This window comes from Trichosurus vulpecula, chromosome 1, assembly GCF_011100635.1.
Source record: "Trichosurus vulpecula isolate mTriVul1 chromosome 1, mTriVul1.pri, whole genome shotgun sequence".
NCBI classification, from domain to species: Eukaryota; Metazoa; Chordata; class Mammalia; order Diprotodontia; family Phalangeridae; genus Trichosurus; species Trichosurus vulpecula.
In genome coordinates this window covers 262,878,239-262,892,512 of record NC_050573.1, presented here as the reverse complement: position 1 = coordinate 262,892,512, position 14,274 = coordinate 262,878,239, and positions in this window count along the sequence as shown.

Genomic DNA, 14,274 nt, shown 5'->3' with positions numbered 1-14,274 from the left:
AGAGAGAGAGAGAGAGAGAGAGAGCAACTTGTTTCAATCAAGAACATTAAAGAGCATTTTGCTAAACACCTAAAGATTCTGCCCACACAACCAGAGCTGGCCCAAGGCCCTGGGAAATGGATATAGGAAAAAATAATTTCCATATTGAAGGTGTAATGGTCTTCAGCCCATAATATCACCCTTAAGATCACTTTAGGTGAAGCTTTTAAATGACAATAATTAAAGCCTGACGTGTCATAATATAGCAAGAATCATTTATCATGCATTGAATGAGTAAACTCTTTTCACCAAAGATGTATTAAAATAATAACAACTAGTAGATGAAAAGCTGCAATTTCAATGACCAAAAAGTCTATCCAGATGGACAGAATGGAAATTTGGCTTGGAAGAGGAACATATATCAATCAAAGAAGGAAATACGGAAAATGACATTACATTTCTAATTACATGAATGGGTGTTGGAATTCCATTGCCATGCACTTGAATCAAGGCTGAATGTTCTTTAGTGCCTATGGGCCTTGCATTGGACAGGAATATTGTAAAGCTTATAAATGGCTTTAATCTAGCTAATGAACTAATGATGAATTACAGAACCTGAGATTATGTGGCAATTGCTTTTTGGGCATTCTGGTTAACTAGAGTGCTTCTATGGGACATCTGGTATTATTGATCATGAATTCTTCACTCAACCCTTTTATTGAACAGTACAGGGTAAATGAGAATGTTAGGCTGTTAACTCCCCTCTTTCGTGTGTGCCAGCAGCAATTTGAACAGATCATCCATTAGAACCAATGGCTGCTAATAAGTACCTGGTAACAGGTATCACACTAATGTATCTCCAATAGGAGATAAGTAAATTAGGAATAGCTTTGAGGTGTGCATTTGCCAGTCAGGTTGTAATGTTAAAAGCCTCATACCTAGGTTCACCAAGGACAACTACAGAGGCAACAAAAAGCATTCAGGCCCACTTTAAACCAGCAGCTTCTTCTCACCTTTTATAGCATCTCACTGGAGTAATTATGCTAGACAGCCCAAACTCCCAACCAATGGTTTCATCTTGTGCAGGGATCAAAGAGGAATGGCAGTATGAAAAGTGCAATTCCTATGAGATCATATAAGGTTTTGAAAATTCCTAAAGCTTTAAGAAAGAAAAAAAATCATCTTATCATTGTATATAATAGATTTATGAAATATCTTAACATGGTTCAGAAATAGGACATGTGGTTTAATCACAAATCCCAGGTGACGTAGTATTAGCATAAGTACCACAAGACAGCAACTTTTAGTATTAAAATAGGATGGAAAACTGAATACTGCAACTCGGGGATAGGGATGGGACCTGTGATTTCATGAACTCTCAAGTAAGGGAACTCTCTCTGCCAATGTAGGTCACCATTGTCTCTGACTTAGACTCATAAGAAATTGCCCTTAGAGGACACAAAGGTTAAATGACTTGCCCAGATTCACATAGCTCGGGTCTATCATAAGTGGGACTTGAACTCACTTCAGTCTTTGAGAGCAGCTATGTGATTCACTACACCATGCTGTTTCTATAACTATAATTAATGTAATTTCATCTTTCTTTGATGATCCAGAAGAGATTAAAGTATTTTACATAGCCTTGGCATTATCAGTATGAATAGAATATCAATTATCACTCCTGGCAGAGTGTGGAACTTCTTGTTAACAGAGATTTTTGGTTGGCATAATGCTCATTAGGCAAAGTTCTGATGTATGTGATTACTGGGGAGCTACAATACATTATAGTTTCACCATTTCCACAGAGAATCACAGCAGATAAATCATATTCATACTATTAATATACTGTATTATGTCTCATAATTTTTTTGACACTGCAATCAGTGTAAATCAGAAGAAAAAAAAACTAAGGGAATACTCTATTCCTCCTTTAGTGAAAATACTCATGATGATGATGCAGAAAAAACAAGCACATTCAAGCAGTTCAAAAATGTCTTATCTGACTACCAAAAACTTTAGAAGGGTATATTAGATTTCTTATTGTAGGGTTGAATTTGGAAACTCAACATACTATTGGGCTCCAAATAGAGTCCCAAAATAAAAAAAAACAAAAGCAATTTTAAAAGCACAGCATACATCCAGAGGATTCCAAATCCCTCATTCTGCCACATTTCTCTGTGAAAATTACACTAGCAATAAAAAAGCACAGAAGAAATCTCCCCCTTTCCATACATAGCAGCACTTACAAATCAGCTTTAAATGATGATAATTATGAGTCATTAGAAACCGAAATAATTTCTCCAAAGTAGAACATTTGGTGAGCAATGGGTTTTATGTTTTATACATGGCTGCCCATCAAAAGTATTTCATTTTGACCATTTCTAGCTCTGTCTCAGTTTAGTATGTTTTTAAATCCTTTCTTGATCTCACATTCCCAAATAATTATGACCTTTGCTTTCTCAGATGTTACAATCACTCTGCATATATCTCTCTGATACTCTCATCACATATCATTTTGCAGTAGGCTAATGGGTGCATGTGGCACTTTCTTTTTCTATGGAAGAAACTATCTTTTTTCTGAACATTACCTCTTGACCAAGGTCCCTCACCTCTGCTTCCTTGAGTGCTGAATTTCATTCAAGGTTCAGCTCTTGTAGTACCTCTCATGAGAAGCCTTTTCTTATCTTTTCAGTTTTCATGCTCTCTCCATCCTCAAATTATTGGTCATACAATTATTTCTGCACATGCCCAACCTCCCCAATCCTCACTACATAGATCCTTGAGAACAGGAGGCAGAGAGGATACAAGCATCTATGAAGCACTAATTATGTGCCGGGCCCTGTGCTAAATGTGGTGGACACAAAGACATGTAAAAGGAAAGTTTTCCTCCCCTCAAGGAAAACTTACATTTTAGTGGAATGAAGATGACATAATGAAAAGAGCAGAAAATCAAGGAGATGAGGAATGGAGATGACGGTAATCTGTTCAGGGCATAGTTTTGAAGACCTTAAGTCAGGAACAGGCCAGAAGTTCAAGTACCTCCACAAAATGGAGGTCCCAGGAGGAACTCACCTATGGGAAAAGGATATAGGTCTTGCATAGGGGTATTCCAAGTTGAGAAGGCAACAGGGGTAGTTGTAAGGTTGTAGATTAAGAAGACCTTGGGTGTTCAATCACTTCAGGTTTCATTTTTGTGTCTCCAGAAGCCAGTGTATAGGTACTTAAGAAAGTTTATATTGGCATTGATTAGCACAGTCTTTGGCACATATTAAATACCTAATAAATGTCTATAGAATAAATCCAGTTGTCTGCCAATAAGTCAACATGATTCAATATTTTTTCCCATTCAAGCTGAAAAGTATCCTCTCACCAACATTATAACCTTTAAAATATGAAGAAATCCATAAGTATCAGAGAAAGATAGAAATCAGATTAGAATAGATAGTAATGTAGGTGTTATTTGTAATCTTTCTCATTTTTTTGCAAGAGAAGAGAAGGAAGAGATGATATATAACAAGTAACAGATGAATTCCATCTTCAAGTCTCATGATGAAGCAAATATAGCTCATGTTTTCCTAAACACTTTCTGACAATTTCATTCTCTTATCTGTTTTCTCACATGGTACAAGTAGTACAATCTGCAGAAATGTGCTGGTAGAAACACAGCAGAAAAACTCATGAATGATCACAAATGGGGTAAGGAAGCATCAAATCTCCTCATTCCCCTTGTAATTGCACAGTCAATGACTACCTCAGAAATTTTAACATATACTGTAGTAGGGGCACTAAATATTGAAATCTAGGGATGGAGAAACTCCTCCCAGCAGGAAGTTTTCTAGTTTCCAAATGAATGAACTGAATTCACAAAGAAAAAAAACTCCACAGAATATCCATGATTTTCAAAACATTTTTTGCATACATTATCTCATTGATCCTTAGAAAAACCCTGTGAGGTAAATGGAGCAGATATTATTATCTCCTTTTCATTCCCTTGGATGTTTACATTATTAAAGATGCTTCAGTAAGGAGTAAGAGATGAAAGGAACTACACAAAAATCAGTTCAAATAAATTTAAAATAGGCACATTGAAAGAACATTTCAATTCCTTTGAGAACATTTATGGCTAAGACTAAAATTCAGATGCAAAGTCTTTTCTCATCTTGGAAGGCTTACTAAGGGCAAATATAATTTACAATCTTCTGCTCTTATAGTGATGAAATTATCAATTTTAGAAAATTCCAACATGCTTCATCATTTCCTGATGCTTATGCTCATTATTTTGTCTATCCACATTAAGATTTCTTCCAGAATGCTTAAGCATCAGTGTCTCTGCATTGACAATTCATTTTCTCCTTTAAAGGATTTCCCTAAGAGGAAAACTATTTTTAAAGGGTTAATTATGACTGTACTCACTGATGCATCAGAATCATAAAACATCTCTTGTAAATTGATTTTGAGCAATTCCGATACTGGATATAGCTAATATGATCAAATCATAGATGATTTCATGCCTTATTGTAATGACTTAGGGATTTGGTAGGTGAATGAGATGTTCTGTTTCATTTTAAAAATATTTCTTAAACATAACATAATTTTATTTTTACACTTGGAGTCCCAGATCTACTCCATCCTTTCCCCTCTCATGCCCACTGAAAAAGCAACTAATATGATATCAATATTACATGTGAGATCATGCAAAATATATTTTCACATTGACCATATTTTATGGATCATTGTATTGATCACAATAACCAAGTCTTTCACGTTGATCCTTTTTACTACATAGATGTTACTGTGAACAATGATCTCAAAGTTCTCACTTCACTTTGGATTAATTCATTTAGGTATCAAAATGTTTTTTCTGAAAAAAAATACAACACCCTCGTCATTTCCCACTTCATGGTAGTATTCTGTCACAATCATAGACCAACTTCTTCAGCCGCTCTGCAATTGGTGAGAATTCCCTTGATTTCCAAATCGTTGCTATCAAAAAATAGCTTCTATAAACAAAATTTTTACTTAAAGAATTAAAAAAAATACCTCTTTGTAATACAGAATTAATAGTTGTGTTTCTGGGTCAAAAGCCATGCACAACTTTATAGCTCTTTGGACCTAGTTCCAAATTGTTCTCCAGAATGGTTGGATCAGTACACAACCTCACCAAGAGTTCATTAGCATAGCTATTTTTCCCTCATCAACTGCAATATTTGTCATTTCTGGTAAGTGTGAGGTGGTACCTCAAAGTTGTTTTACTTTGCCTTTCTCTAATCAGTAGTGATTTAGAGTATTTTTGTATGAATATAGATAGCTCTGACTTCTTCTGAAAACTGCCTATACATATCCTTTGACCATTTATTATATGGGAAATGGCTCTTACTTTTATAAATTTGACCCAGTTCTGCCCTCAGGATATATTTGATATATTAGGCCTCTATCATAGAAGCTTGCAATAAAAATGTTTGATATTACTTCATTGTTGTGGTACCTTTTTGTCAAAATATAGTTTCCCTGATTATCCCTTTTAGTTAGGTTTATTTTTGCTTTTGCTTTGTCTGTAATCATGATTGCTTTCACTTACTTATTTTAGGTCAGCTGAAGTTTAATAAACTTTGCTCCACTTGTTTATTTTAACACCATGAGTATCTTTATTTTTCAGGTGTGTCTCTTATAAACAACATATTGTTCTAATCCATTCTGCTATCCATTTCTATTCTTTGGATGAGCCCATACCATTCACATTCATAGTTTTGATTAATATGTATTTCCCTTCATCTCATTTTCTTTTGTTTTTTCTTCTTTCTTTCTCTTCTCAACCTGTCTCTTCTCAAAAGTCTATTTTGATTCTAACCACTGCTGACCTTTTGTCACCCTTCCTTCCTCCCTCTAATCCCAATCCCCTCCCATTTCCCTATGGGGTAATGTAAAAAAAAATACACACAGATCTGTATATATACAGACACACATGCATACATACATATATGCATGTGTGTCTGTACAAATATATATATATATATATATACACACATACATATATATATGAACAAAATTTAATGAAAGTGAGATTGAAACATTACCTGCCACCCCCTCATTTTCCTCTACACTGCAAAAGATCTTCGTTGTATGCCTTTTTATGTGAGAAATATCTCCTCATTTCACCTATCCCTTTCCCCTTCTCCCAGTACAGCCCCCCTTTTCAACCCTTAATTTTTTGGGGGAAATCATTCCTACATAATCAACTCACATCCATGTTATCTGTCTATGTAAAGTCCTTTTAACTGCCCTAAGTACAATAAAGTTCTTAGGAGTTACAGGTATCATCTTCACATATAGAAATATGAACAGTTTAACTTTATTAAGAGCCTTATGATGAATCTTTCCTGTTTCTTGCTTTATGCTTCTCTTGAGCCTTGTGTTTGAATGTTGGATATTTTATTTAGATATGGTTTTTTCATCAGGCATACCTGAAAGTTCTCCATTTCATTAAATATATGTTTTCCCCCCAAGGGATTATATTCGATTTTTCTGGGTAGATTATTCTTGGTTGTAATCCTAGTGTTTTTGCCTTCTGGTATATCATAGTCCAAAGCCCTCCACTCCTTTAAGGTGGAAGCCACTAAATCTTGTGTGATCTTGACTGTGGCTCCATAGTATTTGGATTATTTCTTCATAGCTGTTTGAAGTACTTTTTCGTTGACCTACGTAATAGCAAGCACCCTAGCTTGCCCAGGATTGCCTGCTAGCACAGGATCTTTGATTTACTTTCAAAAGAAAAATAGCTTTTAAAGGGGTCAACAGTCTCACTCTAATCAAACATATATATGTGGGTGTGGGTGTATATGTACATATATATATATATATATATATATATATATATATATATATATATATATATATATATATATATATATATTCACTTAATTCAGGGGAAAGGGCAGCACCCTGAACTTAGAGACAGGCAGAGAAAGTAAAAACAGAGAAAAAAAGCACAGATCAACAGACAGGGCTTATAATTGTCTGACCAAAGCAATATATACATAGCTACCAGAGAGAGATGCACCAACATCTGGGTTTTCAAAGCCACAGGGCTCCTTAATGGCTACCCAGAGTCTTGTCTGGCCAAATCACAGGAAGATTCTTTCAATGAGTGAGCCCCCAAAGCAAAACCTCACCGAAGAGTATATATACCCTTCTCAGAGCTGGAGGGCATCACAACCCTTGTGACTCAGTACCTAATTAGAAATTAAAAAAAAAGGTGTGAGCATTCCTAAAAGCAAGCTTCCCCCATAGCAAATCCCTCCCCCAATGGGCTCCACCTAAGGCCTATTAATGAATGGGGAAGATTTTCATATTCCTTTAACCTGGGAACTCTAGAATTTGGCTATAAGATTCCTGGGAATTTTCATTTTGGTATTTCTTTCAGGTGGTGATCAGTAGATTCTTTTGATTTCTGTTTCAAATTTCTATTAGAAAAAGTCTGGTTTCCTATATTATGTAACTAAGCTACATATCAATTTAGAAAATCATTAAATATCTTATTTTGAGAAAGAATATCATAATCTCTACATAGGTAAATGTAATCATCATTGGAAAATCTACCTAATTTTTAAAGGTAAAGACTAGATAGCTTCCATGGATTCCTGGTTCACTTTAAGCAATAAAAATCAATAAAGATGCCATGAAATTCAACAAATATTTGTTATATGCATACCTTGGACAAGATATTGTGGTTAATTCTGATGATACAAGGATGAGTTCAGATACAGTCCCTGTTCTTCAGTTGTTTATTGTCTAATGATGAGGATGGTTGGTAGGGGGGTGGGTAGGGTGAGATATGAGACACCTACACAGATAACTGCAATGTAACAGAAATGTAAGACAAGTAAAGGAGAAGCTGCGAGTATATATTAGATACCTGATAAAGAAGAGATCTTGTGCAACTAAAGAAATCAGGAAAACACTCATAGAGGAAGTGACATAGGAATTTTGCCTTTAAGAATGAGAGAGATTTCCACTGGCAAAGGTTTATTTGTTTGCTTGTTGGTGGGGTGTCCATTCCATATATTAGAGATAACATAAACAAAGACACAGAGATAGTGAGGGGGGTGCAGGATCAGACAGAGAACTTGAGTTATCTAATATGGCTAGCACAGAATTAAGTTTTCTGTGTCAAGGGTTAACAAGGAGGTAAGAGCCAGATAGTAGATGACCTTCAATTCCAGAGTAAGACATTTGTACATAATTTAGTAAATGATGGGAAGACACAGAAGATTTTTTTAAGCAGAGGAGTGACATAAACAGAGAATTCCATTGGCAACACCAACTTGGCAACATCAGGAAAAATAAAGGCTAAAGGCAAGAAGATCCTATAGGAAGCTATTGCCTAACAAAACAGTGAAGACCAGAAATGATTAAGTCCTAAGTCATTCTGCTTTCAATGTGAATAGAAAGAGGAAGGGGGATTGAATTTAGTAAAGCTATATGTAGAACACTGTGCTATTTGCAGGGGAAAGGGAGATGCAAAGTTTTGACAAAATGAGTTCCCTCATGGAACTTATAGACACATGAATTATAAAACAAAATAACCTACAATAAGTATATTCAAGATGCACAAAAATCCAATGTCAATATCAAAACCAAATGGCAATAGTTGAGTGCCACAACTAGAGAAAGAATCCTGAAGGATGTGGTGTTTGAACTGGATTTTATGGAACAGGTAGAAAATAATACAAAGGGATAACAAGGGGAAGGTATCCCAGAGGGAATGTGAGCAATAGCATGTAAGGGGGAAAGTACAGATCATATGTGGGAACCAGAGTTTACTCAGGTTTAGGTAAAAAAAAAAAAAAGATGAAAATGGAAAGTTAGGGTGGAAAACTGCCTGCTCAAATCCTTTGACCATTTATCAACTGAGGAATGACTCGTATTCTTATGGATTTGAGAAAGTTGTTTAAACATTGTAGATAGGACACCTTTATCTGAGAAACTGTCTACAATTTTTTCCCCAATTTTCTACTTTCCTTCTGATCTCCAATACATTTTAAAAATTCAATGTAATTGACATTATCCATTTTTATACCTAACTTTGTTCTCTATCTCCAGTTTATTCATGAATTGTTCACTATCTATAAGTCAGATAAGAAATATAAATATTATATATAAATTATATCTCTATCTATATATGAATGATATAAAATGTTGGTTTATACCCAGTTTCTGGCATACTGCTTTGCAATTTTCCCAACAATTTGGACCAAATAATGAATTCTTATCCCCAAATCTTGTCTTTCAACTTGTTGAATGTTAGGTTATTATGTTTGTTTACTGTTGTAAATTTTATGTCTACTCTATTCCATTGATCTACCTTTCTATTACTCAGCCAGTACCATATAGTTTTGATAATTCTTAACTTATACTTTAAGATCTGGTTCTACTAAACCTCCTTCTCTACATTTTAAAAATTATTTCTTTTGATATTCTTGACTCTTTGTCCTTCCAAATGAATTTTATTATTTTTTTTCTATTTCAGTAAAATAAAGTTTTGGTAATCTAATTGTGATGGCATTAAACATATAAATTAGTCTGGGTAAAATTGTCATTTTTATTATATTGACTCTGTGTACCAATAAACAATTCATATTTCTCCAATTATTTAAATCTCAGTTTATTTGTATAATTATTTTATAGTTTGTTTTGGCAGCTGTATTATCAAACATTTTATACTGTCTACAATTATTTTAAAAGGGGTATTTTTTACTATCTCTTCTTGCAGAACCTTATTTGTGATATATAGGAATGCTGATGGTTGGTATGTATTTATATTATACCTTGTTACTTTGCTGAAGTTACTAATTTTTTTCAACTAATTTTTTAGTTGAGTCTTTACACCTACCAGATTGATTATAATGATTGAAGGGGAATGTGAAAAAAATGATGGAGGGGATGTCGAAAAATTGATGTAATAATTCATTGTTGGTGGAATTTTGAACTGATCCAACCATTTTGCAGAGCAATATGGAATTATACTCAAAGAATTACTAAACTACCTCTACCCTGTGGCCCAGAAATACCATGAGTAAGTCTATTTCCAAAGATGATTAGGGAAAAAGGAAAATAAACCATTTGTACTAAAATATTTATAACAGCTCCATTTGTGATAGAAAAGAACTGGAAATTGCAGGGATGCCCATCGATTGGGGACTGGCTGATGAAGTTCTGGCATATGATTGTGATGGAATACTACTGTACTATAAGATATTATAAGGCCTATGATCTTAGAAAAAAACATTGAAAGATTTGAGTAAATAATGAAGAGTGAAATGAACAGAACCAGGAGAATATTGTACACAGTAACATCAATAATATTTTAAGAATGACTTTGAGTGAATAAGTTATTTTGACTATTATAAATGCTCAAATTAACTATAAAGGACACATGAATAAAGATGCTATCTGTACCTAGAGAAATAACCAATAAATAGAAAGATGTATAGAATAAAAAAGTCCTCTTCCAGAGAAAGAAGTGATGGAGCCTTAATGTATATGGAAGCATACGTGTTTTTTTTAACTTTTTTTTTTGTTTGTGTTTTCTTTTCCAATGTGGTTAATATGCAAATATGTTTTGTGGGACTTCACATATATAATCTATATCAAATTGCTTGCCTTCCCTTCGTGGGGGGAGGGAGGGGGAGGGAGGGGAGAGGGGGAGAAAGGAAGGGAATTTGAAATTGACTGTTAAACAATTTTACATATAATTGACAAAAAATAAAAGGAAAAAAAATGGAGGAAGGAAATTTTAGAGATCAGACATAATTCAAGGTAAGAAATGAAAGATAATAATAGTTCCATACATAAAAGACCAAATTAAGTATATTACACGCACACACACACATATATATGCATACATACACACATATGTACCTACATATGCATTGGTATTATATATAAAATGTGTGTATATGTATAATGTGCATGTATGTACATATACACACATACATATATGCATGCATGCACACATATATGTATGTGTATATGCATATGCATATGTATGTGCATATATATCTATAGATATAGATAGATATCTATATCTATCTATTTATCTATCTATCTATCTATACCTCAGAACCATCAGATCGGCAAATATGACAGAAAAGAAAAATTACAATTACAGGAGATTTGGGAAAATTGACTCACTAATATAGTACTAGTGCAACTATGAATTGATCCAACCATTGGGAAAAGTAATTTGGACCTTAACCCCAAATATCACAAAAATATGCATGACCAAAGTGATCCAGTGATTTCACTACTTCATGTATATTTCCAATAGATCAAAAAAAGAGGAAAAGGATCCCTGTATAAATATTATTTTCTCAAAGAACTCCAAACAAGAAAGGTATTCATAAATTTGAAATGGCTTAACAAATTATAATACATGAGTGCTACAGAATATTATATCACAATAAATAATAAAAGCAATAGAGTAAGAAATATATGGGAGATTTTTATGAACCGATGCAGATTCAAGTGAACAGAATCAGGAGAAAATGTATACAATGATTGTAACATTTTGAAGGAAAATAGCCATGAAAGAATTAAGAACTCTCTTCCATTCAATGACAAATTATAACTCCAGAAAACTGATGATGAATTGAGCTTCCCTCTTCTTGATAAAGCTGATAGGCTGGAAGTATACAGACATGTTCAGTCATGGCCAATGTTTGGATTTCTTTTGTTTAATTACATATATTTAACACAATGGATGGCTTTATTTTGCAGGGTTGGAGGAAGATTGCAACAACATGTGATAGGAATGTCAAAAATGGAAAGAAGAGAAAGAAAAGAGCATCATAGAAATATTTAAAATATGCATGGAAGATAGCAAAATGTTCAAAGTAAGGCATAAACAATAAGGTTAGTGTTTTTACTACCTTGCTTAAGTGTGAATACACTTAAAAATAAGCTATATGTAATATTGACTCATAGTTTTATATGCAATCTTATTTTTCTGTTCTTTACATAGAATGATTATGTTTGGTCATGTCTGTCAAGTTTCTAGTACAGTTTACAAAGATTTTTAAAATGAAATTGAAGATGAAGAATAGGAAAAAAATCAAAGATAACACAAATGTTTTAAACCTAGTAGATAAGGTAAATTGTGACAGAAATTGTAAAGTCAAAAGAAGAAGCTGGTTCCTGAAGGAGAGATAATAATGTTAATTTGAAACACTTTCTATTTTAAATGCTGGTGATATGTTCAATTCATCCTTTCGACCATTAAAAATTAACATTTGGAGCTCAAGATACATGTGAGTTATAGGTTTGGGAGTTATTTCCACAGAATTGATAGTTGAAGCCAAAAGACTGAATTAAATAAATATGAGAAATACTGCAAATGTAGGAACAAAAGAACTTAGCCAATGAATATAACAGTGGGGGGAAGGAAGAGGAAGAGTTAAAGATGAGTTTGTGAGTGTGGATGACAGGGAGAACAGTGATGGTGGTAAATCAGCATTTATTAAACATGTAGTAGGAGCCAGATGACGTTCTAAGTCTAAAGGGGAAGGCTATAAGGAGTTTAAACAAGGCTCTTGCAGAAGGTAACATTTGAGCTTACTCTTGAAGGAAAAAAGTGATGCTAAAAGTTGGAAGTGAGATAAGAGAGCATTTAATGCATGGGAGACAAGCAGGGCCAAGGTCCAAAAGCCAATGGCTTTGGAAATTTCACTTTTAAGTGAGAAAACAAAATTCAAATAAAATAAGTGTAACTTTTTAAAATCACAAATTTAAAAAAAAAACATCTTCTTTAAAAGCAGAAACCTATTGATCTGCTTTTCATCTTCGTATGAAAATACTGTTTTTAAGTCTTCTCTACAAAAAGGCTAAATAAAGTTTAGGCAGTTTGTGTCCTTTGTTAATAAATAGAAACATTATTAAGAGCCTAGAATTCAATGTGTGTGTTTCTACACACACACACACACACACACTAAATGAAAAATGCAATAGAGTCCATATAACTGGTTCATTGTTAGCTTTGTCTTAGACAATATTCTACTTATATGACAGATATGCTTAAGAATTTGTGTCTTTCATATTCACATCTGTAAGAAACTCTAATAGAATAAGAACAGAGACTAGATCAATTGATATAAGTGGTACTGTCCTCTGTCCTTTGTTTTCTAGGAGGTTCAATGACATAATGGGATTTGAGTTAGGCAGAATTGAACAAAGTTATCCACCTCATTCTCTCTTCCAGAGTCATTGGAGGACAGTGGGAGTACAAAAGTCAAGATGGAATGGCTTGGGATGAATTGAATGACCTTGGCACCTTCAGTGTCTGAAAAAGCTGCTTTCATGGCCATTGAAACCAATTGTTCTCTTCCATCTGTTCTACTGGGGAAAGTCTTGGGAATAGACATTCTCTTAATTCACTGACAGGTTTGAGGCCAATTAGTTACACTCAGCTAGATTAGCCTGTCTGCCAAGGAGGTTTACTGGGATGTGGCTGCTGCATGTGCTAAAGCTTCTTGGAACCACATGTGAGAGTTGGGTGAATCAAATGGACACTAAATGTGGATGAGCAGCCCTAAAAAGGACTCTGCAAGCCCTCACACCAGAGGTGCTAGTCCTTCTGAACACATTAAGTATACCCCAGCTATCTGGTCTTTTGGAGAGAAATTTCCTGTAGTGGTGGAGGACAGCACCTCCTCTGCCTAGAGAGTTGCCGAGAACACTGCAAGCAGTAGCTAAAATTCTCCAGTGCAGCTGCAACCAGTTTAAACTGTAATTGAGATATGTTTAACAAAGTAAATAAAAATACAAACTAAGATAAATGTTAATTTGTGGCTCCCTAAGTCAATATGTGGCCAACAAGTGTTTCTATTTGTGTTTGACAGACACTGGCCTACAGTACTCTGATGATACTGTGATTTAAGATCTTTCCCGCCCATTCAATAGACCTCAGGTGGGGCCAGTTAAGAGAGTCAGGGCCATGCCTTTGTGATGCCAATCAGTGATTAAAGATCTTTCCCATACTCTTTTGCCAATTGGGTATGAAGCCCTCAGGCCTTAAAAAGAACATATACACCCAGAAGGTAGCCATTGAGAACTGAGAATTCAGAAGTTGAAAGAGAAGCTAGAATTCAGAATTGAGCCCAAGGAGAATCAGTAAGAACTCCGAGTCCACAGAGCTGCAGAATAGAGTGTTGAGGGGAGAGTGGAAACCAGAGAGCTGCAGATCAGAGGACTGAGAGGGGAGAGGACACAGGCAAGCAGACAGTTAGGATTCATGAGTGATTG